General features: G+C 35.2%; 1 pseudogene; it reads right to left on the reverse strand.

The window, feature by feature from the left end:
* Positions 1–9,377: 9,377 nt before the first annotated feature.
* Positions 9,378–12,777, reverse strand: LOC143599939 (G-type lectin S-receptor-like serine/threonine-protein kinase CES101; annotated as a pseudogene).
* Between the last annotated feature and the right edge of the window lie 1,420 nt (positions 12,778–14,197).

A 14,197-nucleotide genomic window follows, 5' to 3' on the forward strand; every position in this document is an offset into this window, starting at 1 on the left:
CATCTAGTATACACTTGTGATATATAAGAAATACATAAATCCAAAACGTGTCACTGTGTTTTCCTCTGGAAAAACCAGTTTATAAGTATGTACGTGTTTTCAATCCTATTAACAAGTATGAAAAATGTTTTGTGTTTTAAATCCAGAAAACAAGTATACGAAAGTAGTTTTGTGTTTTCTCTCCAGAAAACAAATAGGAAGAAGCATTAACTCACCTGGTGTCGCGTGTAATAGACTTCCTCAAAACCAAAGGATGCACTTGACTCGCTAACTGTTACCTAGTATAAGTGTTTAAGTGAGAAGTGTGTGTTCAACAACACATGACTCTTAAACCCACGCATGGACTCATACACAAAAACAAACTTGACTCGATGACTCGTTGGTGATTGCATTTAAGTTGATAATTCTAAGTTGTTCTAACATGCATCCTATGTCACATCATGATCAACACATCAAGCAATTGCCAAGTATTTCAAATCTGATCAAGTAGTTTTCAGGACAGAATTTCACATGTACAATACAATTTATTTAACTAAGTATTCATTCGAAATAAATTCCAACATAATTACCAAAGAAGAATGTATGGATTGGGTTTCTCAAGATATTTTTACTATATTTTTCCTTTGTGTAAACCATTCACAATAAATCAATCATTATAGGTAGGTACAGATAATTCATCATATTGGGAAACAAAAGGTAGTTTTATGGTTTTCTCAACTCATTTATCCAAATTGTGCAAGGCCAATTGCGTTGTCTTCTAGACGCATAATTCTAAGTTCCATAATTGGAATCAACCAATTTGGCTTTGTCATTAGGGAGTTATGGTGTCGGAAAAACATAACAGAATTCAACTCCCAGAATCAGCTTTGACCCACAAATTTGTAAAATCATAAAAACTACTCAAAACGCGTCCAAAATTACTAACTATATCTTTCTGGAAACTAGACTCAAAGTATAGCATTATAGCATCAATAAGCTATTTAAAATCATCATTTATCATCGAGTTACAGTCAAAACCATAAGCGAGTATGAATCTATCAGACCTCTGATTTCAATAAAAGTCAATCAAGAATCATGTTAACGACATACCTAGGGTTATAATCAATCATATATCTAACACATATCATCATGCTCATGATTTATTAACCATATTTCAAAATAATTGAACCTCTAGGGTTTCTATCAACAATCAAAACACAAGATAAGTAAGAAACTAGAATCAAACGAGAATTGCTTACGTATATTGGTTTACGGGTGAAAGCAATGAAACCTATCACCTCTAATATCCCAAGCACCAAAATCACCCATGGAATTGTGTGAAATCATTTGGAGACGGTTGGGGCGTGTTATGAGGTGTTTTAGGGTTTCAAAACGTTTTAAAACAAAAATCACGATCTAACAATCCCCCGCACGGCGCGAGGGAAAGGCCAAATCCTTCGCGCGGCTCGGCACGCTCCAGATAGTTATATATATATATATATAATCAAATTATGAACACACAAAGAAAGTAATCACATAGCAGGTACATGTATTCGTTTACGAGATTGATATTTATCACCAACGCGTAAGGACCGAATTTTGTCTGTAACTCGTTACCAACTCGTGCAAATATTATGCATGACGTGTAAGATAATGGAGTTTGGGTCAACGGAGTTAACATGAAAATGTGGGGTGTCACATCATACTAATTGTTGACTTTTTGACAGTTGGAATAACTAACTGTTGACTTATTAACTAATGACTAGTCTTTAACCATTGACATTCTTGTTTTAGAATGTTGATTAACAAACTGTTATCACCTAAATATTTGATTAACTAGTTGTTAACAAACATTAACTAGCTATTTGGTTAACAAACTGCTATATAACCTAATTAAAAACTCAAATAGTTGACTTTCAATGCTTGACTATGAACTTACTAAGGGGCTGTTTGGCAAGTGCTGAATCAATAAGAGGTCTGAATGGTTAAGAGGCTCTGAGCCAATAAGTGCTGAACCAGTTAAGTCTGTTGGGTTGGATATCTGTATAACTGTGCAAAATGACTATCTTACCCCTCTATTTTATGGAAATACAGAAAGACTATTTTATCCCCATGAACTATTTTTTGCTGAAAAAAATGTATAAGTTTCATCAGAGTTGAATCACTGTGCATCACACACCGGCTTTTGAATCAAAACGCATTGGAGCACATCACACATTCTAAAACCAAGTATGTATATATATTAATATCAATTTGCCAAGAAGGTTCAAAGCATTAAGCAAGCTTTGTTGTCACTCGTCCCCGTTACACACTACAAATTATTCAAAAAACAAATTATACCACTAAAATTACCATTAAATAATTTTGTCCTCACCATTAAGCAAGCTTTTTCTTCCAAATACAAAAAACTAACTTGGTATATAACCCTTCATTTGCGATCAAATACCATGATTGTCAAGTTAGTGATGAAGATGCTAAGAAAAATAGACAAAAGTCATGACTTGGTATATATCACTTAATTAAAACAACAAATTATGTATAATAACTAATACAACACATTTGGGAATTTTTTTTGGGGTCAACCAGAACTTATTATTACCAACAAAAATAATTTATGAAAAATTAAATCATACATACTAAATATATACCTAAATGGACCAGAATATAAATAGCTTTTTTTGAAAGATCAAATACATAAAAGAAAAAGAGAGGTTAATTGCAAGCCCCAGGCAGCCAAAAAATAGTACAAACTACAAAACCGGAAAAGACAATTATAAATGAAAGTTCACAAAATTGAATAAGCACCGAGCTTCCCAATCTAAATTTGCCTTGCTCTGTCTATACTTCACCCATCAGAACGAGGTTGCCTTGATGTCATCCACCACCTTATCCACCGAGAAAGGGATACCTTTAAAAATCTTATCATTCCGGGTCTGCCACTAATGAATATAAATAGCTAGGCTGAAAATGTGATACCAAGTTGTGTTTTGCACCTACTGTTGGAAATAGTTAGATACTTGATTCTATATTGCCTTAACTGCAGCTACTCTAGTGGGGTTAGGCCGGAGGCGGAGAACTTTGATGATGCATTTTGTTTAGCATTGTCACGACCATTATCTTCACCAACATAAGCTTCTAGAGCCATGTCTGGCTTGGCTGATTTGGCATCTATTTTGCCTTTTAAGCCGACCTCTTTTAACATAAAGTGGCTAGTAAGCATGCAAATTTGAGTGCATCAATGCATCATTCTTTCACAAAGTGTAAAGTTTTCATCTTTATAGAAAATACTTTGAGAAAAACACAAGCAATGTTCAGTTCCGGCTGCAATTATGATATATATATATATATATATATATATATATATACAGACACACATACATACATCTAACTATATATACAGACACACGTACATACATATATAACAAAAACACATACATCTACCGTATAAGACACTTATGCCCCTACACAAATAGTTACTAATTATACGTAGAAATTCATACTAATTACACATATTAAATTATACACACTGTGTGTATGTATGACTAACTATTTCATACTACCACATACAGTTTCACCATTTATCACACTTATACGTACTATAATACATACGACTATATATACTAACTATAAAACACAAACCATTCAAATTTAATGCAATAACACACAAATCATATAATCTCTAAATCAATGCAACAACACAGAGATCATGACCTAATTAGTAGTTTTTATAATACGAATCTCTAAATAAGGAAACAACAACACAATTTCATTATTTATCACCCTTACACCACATTGTCATTCAAACCATTGCATCTATATAAAGATCATAAGTAGTTTATCATTAAATACTAAAACATACATTACACAATAACTAGTTCATATAATACCAAAATACTAGCTCCTTCAATATAATACATAACACCTAATTAGTAGTTTTATAATACCAAATACCTAATCATTACTAAATACCTACTTATTCAAAATACTTAAAAGCTACTTTAAACTAATTAAAAGCTACTCTACATGTCCATGGCCTTTTACAGCAAAGTGGATGGTGAAGATCCTGTTTGGGTATGCCTTAACCAACACAACCAATTTCACCCTTAGGTGGGTCCAGAAGGCGTTAACCCACATCACTACAACAAAATCATAAAAATAACCAATTTAGCTACGATTATTACTCGAATTATTTGAATAACAAATTGGAATTCAGCATGTCGATTTAGCTCATAAACAGGGCCGTCTCCGAGAATTTAAATACCCCGGCTGAACCAAAATAAAAAGGCCTGCAGACCCTAATAAGTAACGAAATATATAAGTTATTTTTTTCAAATAACGATTAGCATTAATTATTTATGGAAAATTGGAAATAGATAATCCAAACTTTTGTGTATTGGCCGATAATCTCACATTTAAAAATCATTACCAACGGTCCAACTTTTCATCTATTTTTGTTAGGGCTGTCAATTTATGACACGGACCTGTTAACACGACACGACACGACATGGGTTTTAACAGGTTTGGGTTTGAGCTTAAGTTAACAGGTTTCGTGTCTTAAACAGGTCAACCTGTTTAAGACATGTTTAAATTCGTGTCTTAACAGGTTAAAGACCTGTTAACCTGCTAGTAACCTGTGTATATTTTTAATTCATAATATATATATATATATATATATATATATATATATATATATATATATATATATATTCCTAAAGTCCTAAACCTAAAGTCATATTTACATACAACATTTCACTCATGCCCGTCAAAACCGAATATTACATTTTTAAAGGATGTTATGATTTTCTTCTATGGTTTTTTGTTTCAAGTATGTTATAGATTTGTGGTTTTTTGCTTCAAGTATGCTATTAATTTGTGGTTTTTTGTTTCAAATATGTCATGCATTATGTATTAATTAAGACTTTTATGTTCATTAAAAAATTTTTGTTTCATTACACATGCATTTTTGATTGTGTCTTTAAATAGGTCCATTAACAGGTCTAACAGGTTAACCTGTTACTAAACAGGTTCGTGTTCGTGTTTGAAAAAAATGACACGATTAGCTATCGTGTCGTGTTTGTGTTTAGTATCACAGGTCATCGTGTTTTATCGTGTCGTGTCCGACATGTTATAACAGCCCTAATTTTTGTCTTAATGGACCTTTGTTAAAAAACACTCAACGTCGTTAATTTTTTTTCTAAGTTTCAAACCAATGTTTTAGGGCTTTTGATTGGAAGAAGGATACGAGCCGGCTGATGTAAAACTTATCTTGAAACGGTGATTCATCTGATTTAATTTTTGTTAATTGGAAATTCAAGCACCCGAATTGAAACACGGTTTCGTCGTTCAGATCACTGTTTCGAGATAAGTTTTACATTAGTCGACTCGTATCCTTCTTCAAATGAAAAGTTCTAAAACATCGGTTTGAAACTCGGAAAAAAACTTAACGACATTAAGTGCTTTTTAATGGATGTTCATCAAGACAAAAATAGTTGAAAGGTTGGACTATTGGTAGTGACTTTAAATTTGATATTATTATCAGCCAATACACAAAATGTTGGGTAATTAGTTTCAAATTTGTCATTATTTATTTAGTTTTTAAATTTAGCTTGGGCCAAATAGATTAGATGGATTATGGATAAAAAAGGTTTGGGTCCAAAATATTTAATATGATTAAGATCCATACCTGTTTTATAATTTTTTTTAAATATATATAAAAAAAATTTGGCCCCTAAAATTTATGTGCCTCGCCCGGCCGCCCGGTTTGCCCTACCCAAGGGCCAGCCATGCTCATAAATGACAGTTACATGTGATAGCGGCGGGTGTCGAGAAACAAGTCCATTATCCACACCATTTTGAGTTAAGATGATGGCGAAGACAATTGTGAAGATGTAGGTGAAGATGGAAATTAGGGTTGTAACTTCTTAAGAGGAGGGGGGTTTCTTATAGGGTTAGGCTTTATTTGTGTAATGACCGATGTGCCACTCATTTTAATGGGAAGAACTTACAGAGATGGATGTGTGATTCCAATTGCAAAAACGTGTTGACCACGGGGGGCTGATATCTACAAATTAGCCACCATGGGGTTGATTCCTGCAAAACAGTGTTAACCACAAGGTTGATTTTTGCACCTAACTCTTTTCTTTTTCTTTTAAACTTATGTGATATTTTCATTAACATTCCCGAGTTTCATTTCGCTCTGTTCCCGAGTTTCATTTAAGGATGGAAAGGAAATGAGAGGAAATGAATGAGTAGAAAGGATTTGTTTTGTTCCTGAGTTTCATTAAAGGAATGAAAGAACAAAATGTGTGCTCCGGAGTTTCATTAAAGGAAAGAAAAGAAAGAAAAGGAAAGAAAAGATGAGAGAAATAAGGAGTAAAATGAAGGATATATTTCCTTCCAAAATGGAAGGAATTGAGGAAAGAAAGGAAAAGAAAAAGAAAGGAAACGAGAAGAACGGAAAGGAGAGGAAAATATTTCTTTTCCTTTCCTTTCTCCCGTTAAATGAACTCGGGAATACCGCGTTAAGGGAGGAAAAAGAATGAAAGAGAGGGGTGGAAAGAAATTGTTGTGTTCCCAAGTTTCATTTAAGGAAAGAAAGAATAAAATGTGTGTTCCCAAGTTTTATTAAAGGAAAGAAAATGGTGATAAAATAAAGAGTAAAATAAGAGGATTGATTCCTTCCAAATTGAAAGAAAAGGAAAGCAAAAAGGAATAGGAAATGACAAAAGAAAATAGAAGAATGGAAAGAGAAAGAAAAACTTTTCTTTCCATTTTTTCATAAATGAACTCGGGAATACAACGTTTCATATATTCATTAAATTGACCACTTGGGTAAGGGGGAGCAGGGGCGTCAAGAAGCCGAGCGGTTGCACCCCCGTCACCCATTTGGATAGGCTATACGGGTAACACTCACGGATTATACTTGTCGATGAGTAGGGTGATGATTTTGATGTTTGACAGGTTGCCCAATGACTATAAAGTCGTTTACAAAACAAAACACAAAAAAAAGTCATTTTACCTATTTAATATACACTACATCCTAACCACTTTAATTCAACAAAATTTAGACATTTCTATGAAATTTCTACACACATAGACGATGAAGATGAATGATTTTCATTTCAGAAATCTATTCATACCACCCGAAAACTATGATGATATATTCTCCACCGATAATAGCCTCCCATTTCTCTATAATCTTGTCAAAATCTGAAACAGAAGACATGACAATATCTAAAAAATGATACATGGCTCAAGATCACGAAAAAAGTCACCAACTTCTAATGGAAGATTATATCATTGACGACCCCAAAAAACAATGAAGCGACGTTTTGAAAAAGGTATCGTATGTTGAAACGTTTATAAAAGCAAAATTTGAATGGTTTCAATAGAGTCCAGATGGGAAAATGAGAAAGAGTTTTACAATGTTACCAAAATGCATATCGGTCGTTAAACAACCCGCGACAGGTAATCATCCCGATGAATACTACGAGTACTTATGCATGGTTGAAAGGGCTTTGCGTGAATGCCTGCAGTTTTTCTGTAATGATGTAATTTAATTATAAATTAGCGAGTTTTTACCAGATCTACAAACCACGACACTGCCTTTTGTATCAAGCACTTGAAGATAAAAATAACCTTCTTAGGATGATGGGTAGCCTTCCTTAACTGCACACACCTTACGTTGAGAGTTGTTAACAACAAAGATTAACAAATAACTCAGATCACAAAACCGAACAAGAAATCAAGAAACTACGCTAGGGTTTTGTTCTCTTATGAACTACGAGAGTATAGATACAAGAATGAACGAAAATGATTAACATATGAAAGAGAATTTCTGAAAACTAATTTGGGAAAGAAATAGAACCTTAAATTATACACTTCATAACCAACGATCATTAACGAATAACCAGAAGCAAAAGTATAGGTTTAGTCCCCCAACTTTTCACTGTTAGACACTACTAGTATATATTCCCCTACATAAGAAACATGTTTCACGAAATTACCGAATGACCCCTGTACTTCTTAAACCAGTTAAACAATCAGTTTAACATCCACATTAGACTAAGAACCATTCCTAGAAGTTGTCCTATGGAGTTAGGAGGCCAATATATGAGAGGTGATCACCAGTACCCAAGGATCATGCTCGAAGTGGCGGTGTCAAATGATTTATGGTCTTGTCATGTGCTTTGTGGCCTGCCCCAATCAAACAATGACATAAGTTTTCTCCAACAATGTACTTTATTTCTCACTAAGTGAAATGAAAATGCGCCTAAGTGTCTATTCCATGTTAACGAGCAAGAAACAAACGTAGATACTACCTTAACGACGGATCTACGTACCCTACTTGGTCGTCGTTTGTGAAAGCGTTTCCATATCCACACTTGATGAATAAAAAGAGGCTCAAGAAAGTCCAGAGTCAGCAAGGAAAGATGTGGAGCGTGCCTTCGGTAAGGGAAAATGAGGTATACTTAGGCACCCATGCAGGTTATGTCCGTAGAAAAGATCAAGAGCGAGTCTTAATGCGTACATTATATTGCACGATATGATCATAAAAGACGAAGGTTATGTGATATCACCAGTCTACATAAGGGATCCACTGAAAACGCGTATGTGTGGTTCATCGTTTTTACGTCTATTTTTTGTGGTTTAACAACCCCTCGCAACGCACGCGTCTAAGTTTACTTAGTTATTCTTTTGTATGTTTTATGGTTCGGTCTAAATTTTGTGAAGTTAAGACCGCCTCAATACATGTGTGTGGCTCAACGTGTTTACGTCTACATTTTAGTCAGTTTAACAGTCCCATCGTGTAGCGCCCGCCCTAAATTACTAGTTTATATATAAAATTCAGTTTTGAGAAGTCTGCTTTAAAACCGTATAAAGACAAGTATGTGTAGCACATATATGATGTAAAATATTAGAGCATTTACGTTGAAGTCTACATTTTATCTTTAAAACTAGATGCATCACTTATTTGCTTCTAATGGATGGGCCGAGGAAAGTGGGCTTGCAAAAATGCAGATGAAAGTGGGCTACAGAAAACGAAGTGATACTGAATATTGCATTAAATTGTTTCGGGCCCATGGGAAAAATGGAGTGAGGTCCTGTTACATTTTAACATTTTTAAAGGCAAATTGCAAGTTTAATAAAGAGTTAAAAGAGTATACCTAAACATTTGTTTCTTTAGAGATGAAAATAAAAATTCCAGTTTATTTTCGAAATTCAATGTAAAGAATAGTATGTTCTCATAAATACATGCTAATAAAAAATCATGTTCAAATAAGCTTATAGTGATAAAACCACTCAGAAATCACAAAAAACAACCATGACCAACTGTTATCATCAACGATCTTGGTGTTGATGTGGACACAGGTCCGGCATCATATTTAACTGTAAATATATGTGAAATTCGATAGCATGGATGCTAATTATATGCTACCGAGCCTCCATTTCCGTAACGCTCATCTTGTTTACAGAACAGTCCTTTGACTTTCTGCCTAATGAATTACTTGACATTGATGCGGTTCTGCCAAAGAAAAACGCTGACCGTTTGGGGGCAGGCAACAATATAGTCTCATTCCTAAGCATAGAGATCACGTCAGAGATTACTGGTCTATCCACTGCATTTTCTTGCACACACAAAAGTGCTACATGAACAGTTCTCAACAATTGTTGTACAACACAACTATCACCAAGTGCTGGATCCTGTAATTGCAATGCATCCCCTTGTTGCCATAGCTCCCATGCCTAAACCCATATAGAAGTATTTAATTATTCGTGCTACACTTTGACTTACAAAGTCAAACTAAAGTCAAACTGATTGAACTTACATATTTGACTAGATTAGTAGTTTTTTTCAAGATGAACAAAGCTAGAGTTTTCTTCTTCCGCTCAAGATTTCAAGGATCAAGACTCCAAAGCTGAAGACATCAGACTTCTCCGAGAATGTTCCTTCCATTGCATACTCGGGAGACATGTAACCACTACATAATGTAACTTAATTAGATTCGGTAAAATTTAATTTAAACTTTAATATTGAAAAAGTGAGTGTTCATACTATGTACCGACTACCCTTTTGGTCGTTGCTTCAGTCTCATCTTGTTTGAATATTCTTGCCATACCAAAATCAGAAATCTTGGGGTTCATGCTTTCATCTAGCAAAACATTACTAGCTTTAAGATCTCTATGGATAACGCGCATTCTTGAGTATTTATGTAGGTAAAGTAATCCTTGAGAAATTCCTTCAATGATGTTCCATCTTTTTGGCCAGTCTAGTAGTGCTTTCCTGTTTCATCTATTCAATCGATTTAACAACTTAGATAAAGCAAACTAATATCAAAACTCAAACCATCATGACATAAGTTTTGGACTTGGTCTAATATAGTGTTGGAGCCATTAGGCTCGAACTAGCCCATTAGACCGGCTAGTTTAGGCACATGCAATTGGCCCAACACTATTAAATGGGCCTATATATTAGACGAATTCAAGGCTTACGTCATGAGATATATATTTCTTACCAAAGAGAAAGTAATCTAAACTCTTGTTCGGCATGAACTCATAAATCAACATCTTTTCTTCTCCATGAATACAACAACCTAGAATTCGACAAGATTTGTATGTTGAAGTTTGGCGCTAAGTATGAGTTCATTCTTGAATTCCACAAGTCCTTGTCTAGATGTTCTCGAAAGCCTTTTGACTGCGATTTCCCGTTCATCACTAAGTTTTCCCTACATCGTCATAACCACATTATATCATGCTGTTGCCAACAACATAGAACTACTAAAGTTAAGTTTCACAAACAAAAAAAACGTATGATAAGACACAAATACCTTATAAACAGGTCCAAAACCACCCTTTCCAAGCTTATTTTGATCCGAGAAATCGTTTGTGGCTTTTTACTATAGCAGCAAAGCTAAAGACCACCAATATCGCTTCCTTTTCTATCATCGTGTTCAAATATCACTAGAACCCCTAAAGCTTTCGCGAGACATTAACTCAAGAAAACGTCTGTCGTCTCTCTTTTGTCTCTCTTTTACAATCAAAACCATGTTTTTAGAAAGTGCAATAGATATTGAACTTCAAAAGTATACCAGTATAACATCAATATAAACTGCCATACTTCTCGCTTCAACCTTCAGGTTTTTTAAGATACCACAATAGACCAAAGCAAAAGAGAAGTAGACAAATGCCAGCAACAACAGGTCCCCAGAATCAAGATTTTAGCTTTTCCTGTGCACAATGTATTATGTTACATCTTGAGGCCATATGGTCCATATCAGCAACTACTCAAGCTTAATGCACATATGAATCCAAAACATAATAACTAACCTAGGTGTGCTTGGCTTGGCCCATTTATCTTAACTAGCTGAAATGTTAAGGTCGAACTCGGCTGGTAAAAAAGCTCGAGACGGCTCATGGTTCGTCAAACCCGCATGTCAATTAAGAAAAAAAAATAATTTCGTTTACTTTAGACACAAATATAATTCACAACAAGCCAAGCTTACATTGGCTTGGGCTGGCTTGTTGGATTTCGAGCGAGCCACGAGCTTTTTGAACAACATTAACCGCGATTGATTTACCTTTGTTCGGATTTGAAGAAATAAGCACAAACTTTGAAGCCGAATTTCCAGCGAATCAACCGAAAAATTACTAACCGATTTGGTTCCGGTCCACCTTATACAACCAGTCCCATTCCCACCAGTAACAAACCCCAAACACCCACAATCATTCCAGCATTTCAACATACAATCACCAATACTTAGACTCGAATTATCATCAACCGATCTACTCGTCCCTCACTCGCAAAATCCCCACTCATCGGAGTAAACGTATCATGCTCACTCCTACATCTTGGCGTATAAGAACTCGCCACACACCCGTTACCCAAATCATACCCATAACAAAGATCAGACGACGATAGTCGACGATCATTACTGTCCACAATCCGACCGGTGCGGCCTCAAAATCCACATGGGATGAATATTATTAACACTATCATAACTGAAGTACCTTGTTTCGTTATCATACACATAATTAAGCTCATACCTTGATAAAAGTAATTGATTTACATTCATAAACTCAAAGTTTTGATCTCTCAAATCACCACTAGTCCAGTAAGGCTCACCTCGTTGCCGAACAATTATATCGCTGCGAATCTTCCCCGTTTGGCTCCCAGCTCAAAGTAAACGCGCCAAAATCAGGGATTGCATCACTCACCAAGAAGTCAAGTTCCAGCTAACGCCCAGTTTTAATATCCGACCCGAGTTTCATACCCGGTAAAAGCACGTTAGTTGGATAATCGAAACTCTTCCAGATAATCTTATTATCATATTCGTTCTTCAGCTGGAAATCACCAGTGTCTTGAAGCGTTGCGGTCAAGTTCGAGCTAGAACCGGATAGATTATCCGATATGTTTATGAGAGTTGTTTGTTCGTTTGAAATGATCAGTTTGCCGGTGTCCGGGTCGATCATGAGGACGCTAGAATTTGATATGATCGGAGTTGACGGGTTTGGCCACCCATACTCTCCTAGATTGTTCGTCATCCGTATACCAAATTCCTAAATAAGAGTAGTCTGTTTCTGGAATGGTAAAGAAGCCTAAGGTGAAGTTGTTACCAGGGGAAATAAGGTGAGAAGTGAGGTTGAGTTGGTCACGGCTTTGAGGGTTGAAACACTGGTGGCCGGAAAATAGTTGACCGTTAGAATAGTGAAGATGATGATGATGAGAGTAATCATTTTTTAATAATTGAAGGGAAATAGTTGTTGTTTATTTGAGTTTGAGGGTTGAATTATTTATGTAGATTTGTCAACGTTATTAGGTTGATTATGCTTCATAAGTTCAATTATTGTGCTTTAAAACGTGCGAGTTTCATAGCTTTATACGTGAGTATAGATTCATCAGCAGCCTGTATGATTTGATAGCTTGGTTGACCGTTCTAGAATTTAGTGAAGACAAATCGTAATTTATTTTGATCCTGTTTTCGAGCAGGATAGATATGAAAAAGAGAAGTCATGTGCATTTATAACCGATAAAATCACATTGGGTTGTCTGTGAAACTCGAAACCTTTAATTGAATGAACAATGTGGATAGCATTTGTCGTACCTTTACTTTGTCTATAAAGTTGTGTTGGGCTGGCTCGTTGTTTCGGGACCATTAGTAAAACCTTAACGTTAAACCTAAAAAATATACTCGTCAAATTAACATATAAAAAAATTTATTTAAAACAACGTTTGTTTTGGTAGTGTTGGTAGGTAAACCTAGACTTTGGTAAAACCCAAACGTTGTCGGTCCTCGGACATTGAGGCGGTAACTGGACACGAATTCGGTCGGTTTCAGCTACGTTCGTTATGGTACCGGAGCTAAAAGTGGGAAAACATAAAAATTGAGTGGGCCAATGGGGTGACGTCGGTCGGTATACTCGGGCGTTGGTAAAGCCCCGAGCGCTATCAGTCACGGGCGTTAAGGCGATAAGTCTATACGAGTTCGATTGGTTTGCTTCATGTTCGTTACGATATCAGAATTATACAAACGAAAAAACAAAATTGTCGTTCGGTCGGCTTCTGTTATGTTCGTTACGGTAACGAAATTCAGCTACGTTCGTTAAGATACTGGAGCTAAAAAAAGGGAAAATATAAAAATTTAGTGGACCAATGGGGTGGCGTTGGTCGGTAAAAACGGACATTGGTAAAACCCAAGCGTTGTCGATCTCGGACGTTGAGGCGTTAAGTCTATGCGAATTATTTCGGTTTCCGTCACGTTCGCTATGATATCGGAATTAAACAAACCAAAAAAAAAAGCAAAATTTTCATTCGATCGCCTTCCGTTATATTCGTTATGGCACCAAAAACGGAAGAAAAAAAGAAAATGCTATGAACAAGTAAGGTGCCGCCAAATGGCCCAATGACGGCTTAATGACACCAACTTGTCATTTTATATATATATATAGTATATATATATATATATATATATACGGGTAAGGTTAAAATGAAAACCCATTTGAGTTGTGAAAATCCGCGAATCCCTATGTAACATCGTTTTTTATTACATGTAATATATGTTGTAACATTTAATACAAAATATCGAAACATCAGAAAATAAAATAAAAAATGTTTTGCTATTTTTAACATTTTTTTTACTAATTTTTTATATATGTTTTTAGGAGAGAGAAAAAGTTATATTTATATTTACATTTTTTATTCACTTTAATTGTGGACCAC

The sequence above is a fragment of the Bidens hawaiensis genome, unplaced genomic scaffold, assembly GCF_021521415.1.
Source record: "Bidens hawaiensis isolate Kalapana, Puna unplaced genomic scaffold, B.hawaiensis_p1.1 tig00053104_1, whole genome shotgun sequence".
Taxonomy (NCBI): Eukaryota; Viridiplantae; Streptophyta; class Magnoliopsida; order Asterales; family Asteraceae; genus Bidens; species Bidens hawaiensis.